This window comes from Ostrea edulis, chromosome 8, assembly GCF_947568905.1.
Source record: "Ostrea edulis chromosome 8, xbOstEdul1.1, whole genome shotgun sequence".
NCBI classification, from domain to species: domain Eukaryota; kingdom Metazoa; phylum Mollusca; class Bivalvia; order Ostreida; family Ostreidae; genus Ostrea; species Ostrea edulis.
In genome coordinates this window covers 14,041,058-14,050,426 of record NC_079171.1, presented here as the reverse complement: position 1 = coordinate 14,050,426, position 9,369 = coordinate 14,041,058, and the positions used below count along the sequence as shown (strand labels likewise).

The 9,369-nt window shown below is 35.5% G+C and overlaps 1 long non-coding RNA gene across 1 annotated transcript; it reads left to right on the top strand.

The window, feature by feature from the left end:
* The first annotated feature begins 1,874 nt into the window (after nt 1–1,874).
* On the top strand, nt 1,875–7,430 carry LOC125661486 (uncharacterized). Its single transcript, XR_008797921.1, has 3 exons — nt 1,875–2,012; nt 4,127–4,184; nt 7,370–7,430. It is a non-coding gene; the product is annotated as an uncharacterized LOC125661486 (long non-coding RNA).
* The last annotated feature ends 1,939 nt before the right edge of the window (nt 7,431–9,369 follow it).

The window sequence follows — 9,369 nt, the reverse complement described above, 5'->3', positions numbered from 1 at the left end:
CATAGCAAACCACCTATAAAATATCATTACGATCAAGTGAATGGTTCTCAAGATATTGAGCGGACAACATATGGTCTATCGACCGACCGACAGATGCATAGCAATATGCCCCTCTCTTTAAAGGGGGGGGGGGGGGGAGCATAATAACCCAATTAGGAAATAATAATGTTTGTATGAGGACAATGTTACCCACATGTTAATGGCAGATTTTGTTGAAAATGTTTACAGATCTTGAAATCAACACTAAATAGATGTAAAAAAAAAAAAAAAAAAAAAAAAAAAAAAAAAAAAAAAAAAAAAAGAAAGAAAGAAAAAAAAAGCAATTTAAATGCAGAAAAGGATACATTGTTATACCACTTTTCCTAAGGACTGACAACTTAAAACATCGGGTGGAAAAAAGTCACTTGGGACACACATGGACTGTAATGGTGATTACAGCTCTTACATTCAGGTGATAGATGTTGAAAAACACGACATAATGATGGCTAACATACATTTCTCTTCACATGATCTTACTGACTCAGAACAGAACCCAAGCATTGAAATCAATGTTTCAAAATAAACCCCACCCATTATTGTGTCACAATAGTGCATGTCCGACTTGACGGTTTTGATTAGGGAACCACTGTATAGATCGGGTGGCAGGGGACAGTTTCGCACTATAGGCCCGGTCAACTTTTTTAAAAAAAATGGAAATACCCCATATTTGAAGTGATATTACATGTGTAAAAATGTATATACAATAATATTAGGATGCATATCAAATGTAGCTGAGTGCTTAGTACAAATGTTGATATACAACATGTAGGTGTCACCATGATTCCTAGAATATAGATGGGTGCAAATACGAAAGTAAGACACGTGGTCAGTTGCTGAAGAAATTCCGGTGAATACATACAGGGTCCAGCAAAACGTCTGTAGCTGAGGGGGAAGGTGGATGGCCCCATATAAGAGGTAGATTTTTTAGAAGGGCAGATAGGGTTCTTGATTGTGCACAGTGTCTAAATCCCCATGTTTGGTACTGTGATGGTGGGGGGTGGGGGTGCGGATTAGCCCAAATGAAAAAAAATCAAAGCAAAAACGGGGAACCTGCTCAGATCATGTTTTGTGCACCAGCATCAGTATTTATAGATTACATGTAATTTAGGGTCATTATTTATTCACAAAGGTGATTAAAAACTAATTACAGTCGGGATTTGAATTTTAGAATTGTGAATTGCAACTACGATTGCATTAATTGGATTTTATTTTTTTGTTTGTATACGGTGTATCAATGCTTGTTTTGGTTTATTTTGTAAAATCAATAAAGAAACGCCCATTTTACAGTTTCTTGCAGAATGAACCAATCAAACACTCTTCCGTAGCTAAAAAATAGAGCGGTTCTTCACCACGACGAATCAATTCTGTACGAGATTTCGGGGTATTTGATTGGCTGAAAAGTGGGTTATGTTCTAATCTTAAATTGACCATTTTTGTTACGTGACTTAGATCGTATAACTAAGCTGATTCAATCGCAAGGTACTTGTACACAACTACACACGGAGAAGTTCAAGTCGGGTACTACTCCGCGAACGAGTGCTTATTGATACACAGTCGACTCGTTTTCTTCGGTCATCTTTTCGAGAAATAAATAAGTTCAATAATTTCAGAATTTTCAAAAACACACATCTCAAAACTATATAGAAATATGGGTGTTTCAACTCCATTGAACAAATGAAGCTGAGATTCTATCGGCTAAAGGCTAAAGGGATTGCCTATTTTTTCTTATTACTCCAAACAGGACTTTCTGAGCATGCGCAGCTAAATGTAGTGGGTTTTTTAGTTATATTTTGCTATATAAAATGATCCACATTGGAGAATATTACGCCGCGGTATTTAAACTTATGAAGTACTGGTTCAGTTATTGACTCCTGATCTCTCGTTTGTTAATTGGACAAAGTAGTTGTGTATTTTCACCTGCGAACTTGATACGAGTCCTTTAAGCGAGAGTGTGTGAAAATTCAGTGCATCAGGTAAATAAAACCAATGAACAGGTTAATGGATAAAATCATTGGGACGTATCTCATCTTAATGTTATCGTTATATTACAAGTTATGTACAGAATTATTTCATACATGTATATACAATTAGTTATCGATCGTACATGTACATTTGCAAATCGGGGATTGCTTTGCAAGTAGTCTAGTCCTTAAGTTTTGGCTATGCTATATGTACTTCTCATAGCTTAAATCATATCATTAGATATAATCAACAGCTATTCTTCTCTTGGCTATGTTCCCATAGCTTACATTAACGTATACCTACATACATGTATCATTTGATGTAATGAACAGCCTCTTGGAACTTTGCTATACCTTATTGCATATCATCATTGATTGTGACCTTTGAACCTATTAGCTAAGATTATATATCTCTCGACTTATTCATGCATATTACTTCCAAGGTGAAAAAGTTGAAGACAACGGACTGCCAAGTCTGGCTCCTTTGGTTTTTACTAATTAAAACACCGTGAACGAGTGAACGCGAGGTGATCAGTTTGCGAAAACAATAATTGAGTGATCAAGATATGGAGAACTTTAACTGCTTAATTTAGTTTGCATTTAGACGATACTCGGTGCAGGATTCTACCTTGGTTATTACAGAAAAGTCACTACACGAAAAAATTGAGAGTGTATTTATTAACTAGTCAAACTGTTCTCTCCACGATTAAAAGAAAAAAAATTCTTCAATGGTAAATACCAAAAAACCCGTGAAACCTAGAGCCGGGGGTGGGCGGACTTGTTCTTTCATGTTCTGTGATTTTATATATATGATGAGATTTAGGTTTACACTCATTCTTCATTTTCCCCGTTTTATCTGTTACCTACATCGATATAATATGCATTTATAACTTGTAATTTGTTTTACTGATAATAATGTGTCATTGTATGAATGGATTCAACTTAAATACTTTAGTCTTATATTTCAAATATTTTTACCTTCTTAAAACTATTTTAATTACTTATCCAACATTTGGCGAAATCTACAAAGAATAGAAAATAATTATTTTAAATGTAAAACACAAGATTAAATGTATTCGTGCTCCGACATATATAGATTGTACATTGGTTACACTGTTATCTCACACTGTAAGTACCGATAGAAGTAGAATATATGTAGCTTAGACATAACTCAGCTCTGTAAAAAAAAATGTTATTCGTAGTTTTGGAACTGCATATCCTGTATCTTATTCATAATGTACTCGATTATACAGTGACTTCTCAACGCAATCACTAATTAATCAAATTAAATGTAATTATTATCAATTATTGTCACTAATCACCCCATCCTTTGAAAATAACACTCGATGAAAGCGTACTACTTTCCACAATATCAATCATTTCTTTGGTTCTCGTCGTAAATTTTCGTGATGTGGGAATTAAAATTTAAGATATGAAATATACAAGCTATTGCAAGATAAATTGAGTGATTGTTTTTAAGTGAAAATTAAAAGAAAAAGAAAAATTCACACTAAGGAACAACCTATCCATCGGAAAAGTACATTTTGTATAACAAGTAATTCGGGTTGACTGTATCATAATGGGGCTTCACAAGACTAATTTACGGTATCGAACAACTAAATAAAAAGGTCATTTACCGAAGGATTTTTCGTCTGTTATATCGACCAAAAATGAATTGGTCATGCATGACACCAACACAATATCCAGGCCACGACACAGAGAAAAAATAACCCTTTAGAGCTTGAACTTCTATTGATCTACAAGTATATTTCCTTTATGCATCAATTAAAATCCCTAGAGTATGAAGACGGAAAACAGCGATAATTCATATGTAAAAATTACAGCAAGTTGAATCAAGCGTGTGTCGGAAAGCCTCCCTCCAATATACAGGGCATTTATCTATATTTTATTTTTTTTTAATCGTGGATTTATCTGATATGACTATAGTGAATGTATAATACACTGTGGTTGATATTCGCTCCACATTGCATTTAACCCGGAGGTTTAAATTTTAAGTTCAACACAGAAAAATTCAAGGAGCGAACGCTGTATGTGGATATGCATGAATTGTGATAAAACTTGAATGTTTTATTTCACAACCTTCAATGTATTTTTTGGTATGAAAGGACCCAGCTCTGGTAGTGAGATGACGTTCACAAACGACTAGTCAACAGCTGTTTACATGTAGGTAACATTAATTTCATTAATAACTGATCAATAATCAATACCATCTTTAACAAAGGGTATTTGGGTGTACATTGCAATGTATTATATTTAATTTTTAAAGTCATGTTATTTTTAGTTATTATAGTTCATTAAAATCTATATTTTACGTACTTGGAACTTTGAAAGTATTCATATTTGAAAATACATAGAATTATAGATAATTAAACGGAATATGAAGAACACAAGCATTACAGAAAAAAAATTCCCTGCAATGTTTGCAGTTTAACAATATAAAGAAATCATTTTGATATTTCAATATTTACATTTTCAATGTTTGTGCCTTTGATATCTTTACAAATTGTAATGATAGCCATTTTCTCATGAATGTGCTGTAGCTGTGAACAATGCGTATTAATTTTGATAAATATAGTACATCTACTTTAAGGGCTGGGAGTTCCCACAGGAATGAAAGTAGAATGTAAATATAAGATATAAAATAAATTTCATTTTTAAAAATACATGAGGGTTTTACGCCAACATACTTTTCATGAAGCTCTAACGAGCCTCATGGAGTATGCCAATGTGACGCGTTGCAGTTCATACTCTTATATTTATATTGCAAATCGTATTTTCCTCTATGAACCAACCAATTTCAACGCGCGACACAATCCGTTCACATTGACTATGAACGGATTATGAACTAGCTTAAAGCATGCGACTGAGAGAGCGTAATGATTTGAAAAAAATAGAACATCTGTTACAAAGATCTCGCAAGTCACACCTTTGGATTAAGATTGTAAACTTATGTGGATTATCATCCCAATCTTGCGGTCTCCTACCTCCAAAATACAGTGCACCTTGCAATGTTGATAAAATGCAGGGTGAGACGAAATGTGACGTCATGTCTATGTGTTGACGTACGTCACAATAACTACTGTGACAGAGGCTAGGAGTTAGTTTTATGTAACAAAATAGAAGCAATGGAAACAAATGGTGTTTTAGTAAATGAATATAAATATAAAAAATGAACATCACTTTTGAGCTGTTCATGGTCAATATGAACGGATTTGGATTTGAGGCAAATTATCTGTGAATCGCTAGCCTCAAATCCAAATCCGTTCACACTAACCATAAACAGCTCAAAAGAGATGTTCATTTCTTAAATGTGTTTTCAAAATTGAAATTTGAAATATTGTATAGTAGCATAACATACAGTTATCATGTTTGTTTTGCGTAAATCATACAATAGTTTCAGATCCACGACCTCGGATATCGCTGTCATCTGTAATGAAAAATCATTTAATTTGCCAACTGGTTGATCAAAGTTCTATGAAAAGCATGAAATATCATAGACCAGTCCCATTCTCTACCCAGATTTCCATGCGCTCCTCGCACTACGCCCTCTGGTGAGAGAATGAGACCAGTCCATCGTCAAAAACCTACGGTCTGTCGCACTTCGTTTACCTCCCCTGGGACAAAACGCCGATATTTTCGCTGGAAGGTGTCTCTAGGCTATCAATGCGATTGGTCAAATTACCATTCCTTATTTCGATATTCAACCAATGAAAAGCCCCATATTTCCAGTGTTTGGGAGCATAGAAAAACAGGGCTTTCGAAGCGAATATTTTAACTAAGTTTAAGTTGGACAAGTTGCAAAGCTTTCAGCTAGATGCTTTAAAACTTCTTTGTCAGTTTGTTTTGAAATAAATTTCATTCTAAATATAAACATACCAAACAACTTATTTCGTTCCTCCTTCATCTGGTCCATTTTCGTGACCATTCACTCGTTGAGTTTGCATATTCCATGTAAAACTTATACGGTACCACTTTTGATGCACCAGATGCGCCTCTCGAAAAATAATGTCTTTTCGGTGATGCTCAACCGATTTCATTTATGCGTCTGTTGAGTGAAAGTTTAGGTACTCTAAAGCATAGCTGTACTGTTCAAGTGATTTTTTTTTTACGACAGAGTCCTGTAACCCCGATCTTTCATAGTGAAAAATACACGCTTTCATTGCCGCCACCATTACTGCTGACACTTAAGAGTCCCGGAATACGTACGGCGATTCCCATTGGTCCACGATAGGTCACGTAAGGTCTTGCATTTTAATGAGTCATGCGAAAATATCGGCGTTGTGTCCCACGGAGATAAAAGTAGTGCGACCGACCGCGGGTTTCTGACGATAAGACCAGACCGACCAGTCGTAACGTGTCCATTCATTAAAGCCTTTAACTTCGAAATGTCTTTTGAGCCCGTGGGTATCCAGGTTAGAATAGGTGCTGAGTACCCATAGCTTGTCTTAAGAGGCAATTATATTGTGCGGACCTTCGGATGAGACCACAAAATTCACAGTAGCTATGACCAGTGGCGTAGCTTCCATTGAGGCAACCGAGGCAGCTGCCTCGGTAAAAAAAAAAACCCACCTTTTGCGTTGTTAAAATGTCGATAGCTTCTGGGGGGCACAGCCCCCCAGACCCCCTGCCTCGGAAATATTCGAACCCAAGCTACGCCTATGATGACACGATAAAGATCCCTCCCGTAAGCACCGATCATAGGCCTAAAATTTACACCCCTTCACTGGCAATGCTGACGTCTCTATGTGGGTGGAAGATTTTCGAGTGAGACGTTAAACAATATACAAACAACCAAATGTCTATTGTAACATATCACTTATTTTATTCCCGACAATTTTTAAATTATTTTTATCGCCATAGCAGAATTCCCTAGTTGGGACTTTCTATTCATATATCTTTAACCGCTCAAGCGTAAACCTATATCGTTGAACCTTGCTTTAATTAAAAGTAATCGGATTTGATTTTTGCTCTGTATCTTGGCATGTTTCCGATATCATTGCCTTTGGTATCTCTATAAATTGTAATAATATAAATTGTAATAATAACCATTTCTTCATGAATGCGTTACAGTTATAATCAATGCACGTATGGATTTAAATTCTCAACAGCATCATTCAGTCAGATCGCCGCTATAACAGCAACATTCAGTCAGATCGCCGCTATAACAGCACCATTCAGTCAGATCGCCGCTATAACAGCAACATTCAGTCAGATCGCCGCTATAACAGCACCATTCAGTCAGATCGCCGCTATAACAGCACCATTCAGTCAGATCGCCGCTATAACAGCAATATTCAGTCAGATCGCCGCTATAACAGCACCATTCAGTCAGATCGCCGCTATAACAGCACCATTCAGTCAGATCACCGCTATAACAGCACCATTCAGTCAGATCGCCGCTATAACAGCACCATTCAGTCAGATCGCCGCTATAACAGCAACATTCAGTCAGATCGCCGCTATAACAGCACCATTCAGTCAGATCACCGCTATAACAGCACCATTCAGTCAGATCGCCGCTATAACAGCACCATTCAGTCAGATCGCCGCTATAACAGCAACATTCAGTCAGATCGCCGCTATAACAGCAACATTCAGTCAGATCGCCGCTATAACAGCACCATTCAGTCAGATCGCCGCTATAACAGCAATATTCAGTCAGATCGCCGCTATAACAGCAACATTCAGTCAGATCGCCGCTATAACAGCACCATTCAGTCAGATCGCCGCTATAACAGCAACATTCAGTCAGATCGCCGCTATAACAGCACCATTCAGTCAGATCGCCGCTATAACAGCAACATTCAGTCAGATCGCCGCTATAACAGCAACATTTAGTCAGATCGCCGCTATAACAGCAACATTCAGTCAGATCGCCGCTATAACAGCACCATTTAGTCAGATCGCCGCTATAACAGCAACATTCAGTCAGATCGCCGCTATAACAGCACCATTCAGTCAGATCGCCGCTATAGAGAGGACACAAGGGTACCTCAAACACTGATATAGAGATTGTTCCCAAATGAAATATTTAGGTAATGGAATTTCTAGTACTTTCTCTGTATTCGCGTCAATCGAGTCCTACGTGTAGTAATCAGTATATCAATTTTTGATATTTCAATATATGTAGGTTTGTCAATCTCTTTATTTATACACTCTAAAAATGGTGTTTAGATCCTAAACACAAAGTTAAACACATTTCTTGTGTACAGTTTTGAACGCGTTCTAAATCTAAACATGTTTAACACTTTTTGTGTTTTAGGTTTTAAACATGTTTCACACTTTTTACTTTTAGGGTTTGAACATGTTCAACCCAATGTGTTTAGGTTTTGAACATGTTTAAATCTCTTTGTGTTTAGGTTTGGAACATGTCTAACTAATTGTGTTTAGGTTTTGAACATGTTTAATTCTTTTTATGTTTAGGTGTAGAACATGTTTAACCCTTATTATGTTTAGGTTTTGAACATGTTTACCGTTATTGTGTTTAGGTTTTGAACACGTTTACCTCTTTTGTACTTAGGTTTTGAACATGTTTAGTTCTCCTTGTATTTAGGTTTTGACTTTCTCAATTACAAAATGATTTGCTGACCTTCTATTTAAAACTCAATCCACAGCATTAAAGAGTCTTAAATAGTAGCTTTCTCTTCTATTATCGGAGAATAACATTGCAAAATCTAGCAAGAATATCCCTTTTATTAGACATATTTTCTTAAGATTTCCGCAATAGATAAGCCAGAGGGAAATTCAACCATTAGACCAACAGAATATTTTTTTCATCATTTATATGCAACTCATTCTATTGGACAAAAATACCAATGTTAAACTTATCTCTTCAATTTTCATGGGAATATATATTAAAAGAAAAAACCATGTGTGGGTCTAGTTACAACAAGTAATTTCATTCTATAAAAAACTTTATTAAGAGGCATCAAATAAACAGAACAATAGCACAAATACAAAATGCATGTACTACCCGTATATTTTTCAATGATGCATGTTTAAATTCTTATATGAAAGAATATTTATGACATACTTCTGTTTTGCCCCTATATATACAAACAACTTTATATTTGATCAAAATAATGATGTTCTTTACACATAAGAAATGCATCTAAATTATGACTTTACTTGACACACAATTAAAAAAATTCATTTTAGTACTCTTTAAAATCAAAATGAAATTTCAAACTTAAGCACTGTACATTAATGTTGGTTTACTACAAACTAGAATAAAACTGGTTTACTGCAATCAAAAAACAGTGAATCATTTAAATTATTTGAAGAATATCAAATCTCTTTTTAACAACAATAACAGATTTTTCTATGTATCGACTAAGTGTTCAATAAA